This window comes from Lipotes vexillifer, unplaced genomic scaffold (assembly GCF_000442215.2).
Source record: "Lipotes vexillifer unplaced genomic scaffold, Lipotes_vexillifer_v1.1 scaffold110, whole genome shotgun sequence".
Taxonomy (NCBI): domain Eukaryota; kingdom Metazoa; phylum Chordata; class Mammalia; order Artiodactyla; family Lipotidae; genus Lipotes; species Lipotes vexillifer.
Window position 1 is genome coordinate 38,265 of NW_006791887.1, and position 10,518 is coordinate 48,782.

Below are 10,518 nucleotides of genomic sequence, written 5' to 3' on the forward strand. Positions count from 1 at the left end.
TAAACCCCCAGGTTATCAAATATAGACATGTATTTCATCAAAGTTCTTTCATCATGACACAGAGAAACCAGGTGAGAACTAGATGAGACTGGAGGTGATACCATGCAATGGTGCTCCAGGGAAGGTCCCTGTCCTCTGTTATGTACCTTCTTATAGTGCAAGTTTGTGAATAGCCTTGGAAGTGAGGTATAAAAGGAAAGAACCTAGGCACTAGAGAATCTAAATATAAATACCAATGCAAGGAGTTGTCCGAGAAATCGTATTTAAGCTACTAAATCAATATTCCTTAACCATTTTTTTCCATGATTGCCCCCTATAGGGAGCCTTTTATAGATAACTGTATATAATATATAGAAATACCACAGATATACTGTAATTCTGTCTATGTTCTGTATGCATATCTCTGCTGTATACTTTAAAAGGATAAGTTTTTTTCACCACCCACCCTCTCAAGAACTAATTTACTCCCCCTTAGGGGTGATGTCACCACAATTGAGAACGCATATGCTAGAGAGAGGAAGGGAGTTGCACCCATCTGAAGGTAAGCTTGGGTGCAATTCCTCCCATTAAGAAAAGCATCCTTGCTTTTCTAGGGTTTTGCGTAACCCTGAGTTTCTAGGGTTACGCATATGACAATCCTGCTTTTCTTTCTCCATCAACACATTTTTGACCAGAGACGTATTACAGCCACAGGCGTTAGTTTCTGCAAAAATCCCCTAGTCAATAATGTGTTAAAAGTTTATCAAATAAATAAATGAGTGAAACATTCAACTTCAAAAACTTAGAAATAAAAGTCAATTTGTTGATTTTGTGTTATTACAGGGGTTTGAACTTTTACTGCCTGTCCAGAGTGGCCATAAAATATATTAACAACTGCTCTTAAAATACTGATGTTGCAGTTTCTAATTAAGTTAAAGAAACACCTGCTCTGTAACTCAGCAATTCCATTTTTAGGTATATTCCTGTGCAAGAATTTTCAAACTAATTTTATTCAGAATAGCCCCAAACTGCAAAGAGTCCAAAGATCTATCAATAGCAGAATTGACAGATGATACATTATAGTATATTCATGGAATAGAAGACCATTCATCCGTTAACAAAAATCATGTATTGATGAGTGTAAACATATGGATAAATGTCAAAAACATGACGTTGAGCAAAATAAGCCAGGCAAAAAAGATTCATGATGCATATATGAGGCATTAATAATGTATGATGTATGATTCTATTTATACAAAGTTCACACTCAGGCAACACTAATCAACGTGATAAAATTAGAATAGTAATTGCCCGGGGAAGGGGATGGGTTGATAGAAAAGAGCATGAGGGACCTATATTAGGGGATAAAAATATTCTATACCTTGATGTCAACATTTGTCAAACTGTGAACTTAAGATATGTGTATTTTACTGTATAGAAATTAACCTCATAGATAAAAAGATACTGCCACCAAAGTGATGTTGTCAGCAAGTGTCATGGCAGTTATCATGGTAGAATCCATTTTTAGTTAAAAAGTAACTCTTTCTGCCAAGAGGAAAATACTCTATAATTGTTATTGCCACAGTAGAGCACAGGATACTGATGGAGCAGGCCAGGGTGCTCCAGATAGAGAGAAAGCTGCCAAGCCAAGCAGATTGACAAAAGACATTCCTGACTTACCCAGCAGAGAAGGCACCAACCAGCTTTGTGTACAGCGTAAGGAGATCAGCCAAATCACTCCAAAGGCTGAACACACAGTGAACCTTGAACATGTAGAGAACCTACATAAAAGGACTAACTGAAATCATAATTCAAGTCATGAAATGAGGAAACAATATCCCAATAGCAAATGATATGTGATCAGATTTCACAGGACTCAGGAAAGAAGGGTCAGTTCAGTGGATGCAGCCCAAGAAAAATGGAGGTCCAGCCTCATCCAGAGCAAGGATTATGACTCAACCTAATAGGTTAAGGAGAATCACTGTGTCTTGAATAACAATGAGCCATGAACTCATGGAAAAATTTATGTTCATGTGAATAAAACCATACAAAACAAATTTTACATAATAAAACAATCATTTTCTTTACATTCTTTTGAATGGGTTCATTGTATTCCAATTAATATTTTGGATAATATCTACAATGAAAGAACTTCTGTGGTCATTTCTGCAGATACCTATACTGGGTATATCCTACTTATTGATTCTATTTGATTTTGCTAAAGATTACTCTTTAGATCACAAAACATAGTACTTCCTCCCTACAATCCATTCTGACCTGAGAACTAGAGCAAGACTAAATCTAAAGGCAGGAAGGTAGACCAGTGAACAAGGAGAATGCAGTTTGAGGACTGATTTATAATTTACCAACAACCTTGGTCACCTGTACACCTAATTTTATATGATATGAATAACAAAATCAGATTTAAGCTAGAATGTGTTTTGTTAGCATGTTACAGGTGAAATAAAACAAGATGGGGAAGAGAAACACAGTACATTTTTCTGTCAATTTAAATTAAAACAGGAAACCATTTGAGTCATAAATGCATACATGTAGTCACTTTATAAAGAATACATTTAATGTGTGCACATTGCTTAACACTCTCACCTTGATTTTATTCTTTTCTTAGGTAACATAAATGAAAATCTATCATTTTCTTGAATAACAGGCTTTCTCAAACTCTGTCTTATGAGCAAAGCTAAGATTTTCATGAAGAGAAACTCCAGCTGTCAAGACTCTTGGGATCAAAACCAATTTTAAAGTCTACCTAACAGGTCTATCTTTAGCTAGCCAGGTTTGTGTGAAAGTAACTATTATGATGAAAAAAGAGTAGAAAAATACTAGAGATATATGGTGACTATTCTTTTCATAGCAAGTACCTATGAAAGCTTTATCTAAGACACGGGTTGTCTCTTCATTACTACCAAAGGAACCTTTAAATGAGAGGCCACCAGTGTTTGGGGTGATATTTAAAGGAATAATGTATTAGTGAGCAAACATGAGTACGTAAATGCACCATAAATTTTGGGACCACTTAGAGAAACTCTTGTATCTTGATCCTGATGCACTGCAGTTGGGGGACATTGGGTAAATTCACTCTTTTTCCTCCTCTGTACAATTAAGATAAATATAATCTTTCTCAAACTGAAACCAAGCAGGACCCTATGGGGCTTCTGGGCACAAAAGCCTTTCTGTCCCCTGTTTTCTTGTAGGAAACAGACTCTGGCTTCCATGAACTTCCCTGAGTTCCAAAGGGCAGATTCAAACAGTTGTTAATCCAGGAAGGGAAGGGATGCAAAGAGAAGGGAGGAGCAGCCAAGAAACCATACTGCAGCCTTGGGGCAGGGTCCTGGTTCCACCTCAAGGGATACATATAACAATGTCTTTAAACTCTTTAAGATGTCAACATTTTTCATACCAGAGAAACACCACCTGAGGCTACATTAAAGGAACTAGAGAAGCTCATCAAGAAGACTACCTGAGACCAGATTAGAAGAATACAGGCCCTGCACACACCCTAATCTTGTCAGCAACCCCACCCTTGAACTATTGCTATATAACTCCTCATCAAATCCTCCCTGGTTGGGACATACAGTTTTTCAGGGCAGGAGCCTGCTGTGTCTCCCGTTCTCTGGCAAACCAAAAGAGCTATTCTCTTCTACTTCACCCCAAACTTTGTCTCCGAGATTCAATTTGGCACCGCTGCACAGAGGCTGAGCTTTTGGCATCAAAACTATAGATAATCCTGAAGAATAAGTAAGTAGGATAACATAACAAAAACACCTACCACATATTTAGGGCTTGAACAGAGTAGGTTGCTGTATTAGTTTCCTGTGGCTGCTTAACATTACCACAAACTTTGTGGCTTAAAACAAGAGAAGTTTATTTTCTCACATTTCTGGAGGCCAAAAGTTCAACATTTTCAATGGGACAAAATCAAGAATATGTTCCTTGCCTCTTCCAGCTTCTGGTGGTTCCCAACCTTCTTTTGCTGGCATCCACATCACTCCAATCTCTGCCTTTATCTTCACAAAGGCTTCTCTTGTATGTGAGTCTTCTCCTTTCTCTCTCTCATGACACTTTTGATAGCATTTAAGGTCCACCCAGATAATCCAGGATGATCTCCTCATCTCAAGATTCATTTTTTTATTATTTATTTATTTATTTATGGCTGCGTTGGGTCTTTGTTGCTGCACGCAGGCTTTCTCTAGTTGCAGTGAGTGGGGGCTACTCTTCATTGCAGTGCGCGGGCTTCTCATTGCGGTGGCTTCTCTTGTTGCGGAGCACGGGCTCTAGGTGGTGGGCTTCAGTAATTGTGGCACGCAGGCTCAATAGTTGTGGCTCACAGGCTCTAGAGCACAGGCTCAGTAGTTGTGGCGCATGGGCCTAGTTGCTCCGCAGCATGTGGGATCTTCCCGGACCGGGACTCGAACCCATGTTCCCCGCATTGGCAGGTGGATTCTTAACCACTGCGCCACCAGGGAAGTCCCTCAAGATTCTTAATCATATCTGAAAAGACCCTTTTGCGAAATGAGGTAAAATTTACAGGCTCCAGGGATTAGGACATGGTCATATCTTTGGTGGACTGGGGGCATTTTTCAGCCTACTACTGTGCTCAGTAAATGTTAGGAAGCTTTCTTTGTCACATATACAATCCATTTAATATGGATTATTCCATTCATGTCTACCATGTGGACATGAAGAACTAGAACTTTATCTTCTTCACTGCCTGAAGCCATATCTGCGGGACTGGTCTACCAGCAATGGGTGCAGAAAAAATTATTTTTTCACTAAGTCTGAGAATAACCAAAAGTCAAGGAAAATCTTAAAGGCTTTTTCTTTTCCAGCCATCAGAAGTATTCTTTTAACCAAAAGAGAAATATTCAGATTACTTTATCAAAGTAAGCACTTAACTAAATACAGCTTAACAAGAAATATTTCTCAAGTAATAATAGTATGTATATTTTCTGTGATGCTTATATTTGTATAAAAATGTGGAACATTCACACATTCAGTTATTTGAATTTGGTGTCTGTTGAAAACAAAGCCAGAAAAATGTTGAAACTTTCAAAGTAGGCCACATATGTAAAACAAAACATGGTTAAAGTACCTAGCTTGGCAGATGGCTGAGAGTAAAATTACAAAGTAGTGTGGTGAGACACTTGATTTAAAAAAAGCAATGATAACATGTCACTTAATGCATTATTAATTGCTCTAAAAACTTCTTCTCACCAAAATATAGTAAGAGGCAAAATCTTCTGCTAACAAATATAAACTAAAGCACTTTCCTTGTCACACCAAAGAAGACAATTTTTTTTCAAAGCAGTAGATATCTGACTTTTGGAAATCTTCTAAGTCACTGTATTAACATAACAAAAAATACCTTTATAGCTGTCATCAGTTAGGAAATTCCAAGAGTTTTAAGAGCTCTGTGCCCAAAATGGGGATAAAGACCAACTATATATTTCTTATTAGAATGTTAATTTGTTGATTGAAAAAAATGCTTTATGAAGAAATGGAAGAAAATTCCCATTATACTTTTCATCATCAACATTTTCCTTTGGGTAAAGGAAAATTTAGGTTGAGAATCCCTATTGCTTTATTTTTTATTCTAATTACGAAAGCATTACTTCAAACACCTTAGAAAGAATTGTTTTTGTGTAAAACTTTTATAAATTATTATGTAGATGGGTTATGAAAGTCTAATATTTATGATTTGTAATCTACTGCAAGATGGTTCCATAGAAGTCTCCACTTGAAAAAAGGTATGCATAAGAAAGCACTTCTCTCTACTCCATTTGATATACCGAGAAAGTTTCATTGCTTTTGATTATGAAACGTATCTTTTCTTACATACAATCACAGCTTTCCTTTTACTGGAATGTTTTTATACTTAAATTTATAATTTTCTGTTATAAATGTATGTCATGCTCACTATAGAAAAACTGAAAATTCAGAAATGGATGAAGTCAATTACGTTTGGTGCTCCTGCTCAGTGATGATAATGATACTATTCATAGTTTATAGTTATTTAATTCATGATCTCAGTTAATTCTCACAGCAAAAGTGTTAAGATAGGTTCTACTGTATTGTCTACTTTTACTGAGGAAACAGGAGCTCAGAGAATAACTTGTTAAAGAGCATGAAGCTGATAAACAGCAGAGAAAGGGTCTAAATCAAGAACTCTGTTAACTCTAGTCTACTCACTGTGCTCCTTCTATGCTATTAACATGCTGATATATTTCATCTCAGACTTCTTTTCAAGGATACTTTGCCTATTACTAGTCATAAAGAATCTACATTTTTCCAAAACAAAAGACTTCTAAAAAACATTTCTTTAAGAAGATATAATTTGTAAATTACACAGTAAAATGCCCCAGCCTCTGCCATGAAACTTTCTCTTGGCCACCCTCACCCTCTCCTACTCAATATGGTTCATGTGCACATTATCTTTTCCACAGATAATTCATAATCTCCCAGAATACATCATATGATGCATATAATTTTCCATACATACACAGAGCTGAGCACAAACAATAGTCCTATTACTCTAACAGGCGCTAATTAGGTGCCTGTATCGTGGGAGGCTCTCCACACACATTCTCTGTAATCGTCACAACAACCCCGCAAGGTAAATACAGTAGTATTATGTACATGTTTAAGATGAAGAAACTGAGTCTCAGAGATGTTAACTATCATCCTCAGGACACAAAATACCTTTGTGGGAATGTGAAAAAAGCTTCCTTACTTCCAGGTAGAAGCAGCTCTGAGCAATTCCTGGCAAGTAGATCATTGGCTAAATCTTACTGGCTGAGAGAACTTGGGCAGTATACAACCTGCACAAACATACGCATCAGTTCTGCTCTATATGACACGAGTAAGTAACAAATGAGTTTTAAAGTCAAGTTGTCTGACACCAAAACACATATGCATCCACTATGCTGTGCAATCTCTGAATCTCTGGTTCCTCCCATTTCAGTATGAAACCTGGCATATAAGTTTTGTTGTATCTTTGAAGCTACTTTATTAACTTTCCTCCTACAAATATCTCAGTTACCCAGCTCCTGCTCTAGACTTAATAAGAACACTTATGGCCACTTCTGCTCTTGGATCACATTATGCTCAATGTTTCAAGGATAAAAACATTATAGTATCAGGAGTCCTCACATTAAATACTAATCAAACCCATCAGTCCCTGATGAAGGTGTGGGGCTAACTTGTTTCATGTGTTAGGAATCCCTAAAAAGTTGGGCAGTTTTGACATATACCTTGATATTTTAATTGTTCTTGGGTTTGTTTTTTAATTTAAGGGGCACTTATATTGGACACATACGCAAACGAAAGGGACCTGTGTAGTAGAAAAGTCACCATCTACAGGGTAGGCTATAGCCAGACCTGCCTGAGGAACCACCCAGTGGGTTGAATTGTGCACCAGTAAATCAACTGACTGTCTGGCCATGGTTATGGTAGTGAGGAAAGCCCTTCAGCAAAGACATTCTTCCCTCCCCATACTCTAGGTTAAAGTGTATAAAAATAAGATCTCCCAGGATCATGGGGTCACCTAACATGGTAAACAGATTCTATATGCTCAGTGAATTCTCAAACTTAACCATGGGGAGCTAATCAAAAACTTAGAAGTCACTTCCACTTGTACTATCACTTAACTGTGATCTTGAATTTATACAGAAATTCTTTGTATAACTTGTTTGTTAGTGAATTATAAAATTAATTAATAGACTCAGAAAAGACCCAACTGTTATTTTCACCAATACTCAAATCTGACCCAGTTTTTTGGTCTTTCCCATCATACAATATTTCACCTTATTTGTACATCAAGCTTATTCTATTTAAGCTTGATTATTCTTAAGTGTGCTAAAAATGATGCACAAATATATTTATGGAATAGATAATAAAATGGTAATATAAAATCACGCCTTTTAGAGTTAAAAGGAACTTTTTATAGAATATAGGACAATTTCTAAAATAGATGAGCAGTGCCACGGCTAGGGTGTGTGGGGCCCTGAGCAACTATTTTGTAAGGTGCCCATCTATATAAACAATTCAATTAAACATTTATTAGAAGATTCAAGGAACCCTAAGAGTAGTAATTTATTGACAAAAGTGTAGAAAAATGAGTGGAGAAGAGTTCCTCACATTTTTATTACTGTCCGGTCAGTGGACATGATGATTCTACCTACTGCCCAAGCACCACCTCTTTCTCTTCAATCCTATAAATTCTCTTTCATGTTCTATATTGTGACATATATTGTTCCTGGCTAATTTCACATCTCCCAATTTGAGAAAAATGTAGCAAATTATTACTCACAATGCCATGGCTTTACAGACCAGTTTGTATTGAAATAGTATGGAACTTCTTGTCCCTGAAGTTCCCTAATACCATGTATTTTATGCTAATTACCTCATTTCTCATAATTCTGGGTTATCCATTGTGTTACCCATGAATACTGACTTCCATCGAATCTCTCAAAGGCTATTACTCTGCATTATTGACCAAGATCATGAATGCAAAAATTATCCAGATTAACCAGAAAAATTTAAACAGTAGTTCATTGTATGGTCATGTTAAATTTACCATTCAGAAATTTATACAGTGTAAACATAGAAAAACACATCTCCCAATAATGTATCCTCTTGAACTCTTTAGGTCTTGACCACTGCTTCCTTAGAAGGTAATTTATTTCAATATTGGCCATACCCCTGCTTTTCACACTCAACCAACAGTGGAAGGATAGAAAAAGAGTCCATGGGCAGAGTAACAGTTGGTTTCATTCACACCCAGGGTGGCTTGCGACTGACCTAGGGAAGCACAATGTCACTGCATTGATCGGATGCAGAGAAGACATTGAATGAAAGGTCTCATTGTCTCTGAGGAGCAAAAATCATGAAAGCCCTTGGAAGAAATAGGTTCTGCCACTATCAGAGAATACGTCACAGAGAATGTATAGGTGACCACCATGAGTGCCAGTGACAGGAAGTGCATAAGGTAAAGGTTCCCTGCTGCTTGCCCTGCTGCTTTCAGCTGCTGTACACTAGAGGCTTCATCAAACTTGGTACACAGATGTATGAGAACTTACACATGAAGCCACACACACGCCTTAAGTCCAACATTTGACAGTGGAGCATTGGTAATCCTGAACTCACTCTGTGTCTAACATGAGCAAAGATCACTCAAAATTAGCATGTTAGCACTGTTTGGAAAGTCCAATCTCATGCAATCTGTGGAAAGAAATGCCATGCTGGTCAGTGGGAGCTATCAACTTGCCAGGCTTGAACTCAAGGATGGGACCCTTAGATACTATATATGTGTCAGTTCTGGAGCTTATAGGGGCATCTGGTCAACCTGTTGCATGGAGGTAGAGTTCAGAGATTATCCAGAAGTGGCTTAGAAGGTAGGACTCCCACAGGTCCTAGCACTGGTTTGGGGCAGCCTGCTGGATACTGTCAGCCCTGGCTGGTCCCAAGTAATTGAGGAAAACTTAAAAGCTTCAAGAAAGATACTCCAAAGTACAGTCCCACCTGAGTGCTTGCATGTACATAAAAGAGTTACTAAACATAATGAAACTGTGCTTAAGTCATGTGGCCAATAACCCCCAAAGGTCTGTGAGAGCAGAGAACCAGTTATACATCTCAGGTCTTCTGACATCTAGGGCTGTGATCCTGAGAATAATTATTCATTCCTCAAATGCACTGGACTTGAAAAAATTCTAAAGTTTATGTGCCAATCTGAAAAATCAGTTTTTACCTGTAACATCTCCAGTAAGCAGTCTTCTATCTCACACTTAAATGTTTCCAATTATGGAAAACTCACCACCTACTAACACAACACTTGCTCTCCAAAGAGTGGTTCAAAGAAGATGTTATTAGCAATACATGTTCCCATGGCACTTCAGCACATGTCTCTTCCAATATTTGATAGCAATAATAAGTCTTTTTGTAATCTCCTCTGCGCTAGTTTAAACATCCTGTTTCCTTAGTGCTATATGATATACTTTTAAGCCCTCTCAGCATTCTGATGTTTCTACTTTGCCAGTACTCCTCTTAAAAAATGAGCAAAGTTGTTACCTAAGACCTGAATCTTTCATTTTTGAAGATATTTATCAGGATTTTCTTATAATGCAGTTCTTATCATTTCATTAGCTAACATATTTGACCAAAAGTAAACCTTTGAATTTTGTTATTGTTTAACTCCCTAATAGATCGTCATTATTTTCTAGATGGAATATTAGTAATTCAGAGCTATAGCTCCCTGGCAAACTGTATAAAGCAACTGATGAAGAAATCAAAATATAAGTTTGCTCTAAGTCTAAGAGAAATACTTACTCAACATTATATAAGAACTACAGAGACAACCAAATGAGCATAAAATGACGTTGACAGAAGAAAAGGAAAAAGTCATACTCACTTAATGTCCTGCTTATATCATGAAAAAGACTCTAGCACTGGTACCCATATAAGCCAGTTATATAAAAAAAAAATTTTAAGATTAAAAAAACCTGAATTTTTTCAAGCAGTGCCTGA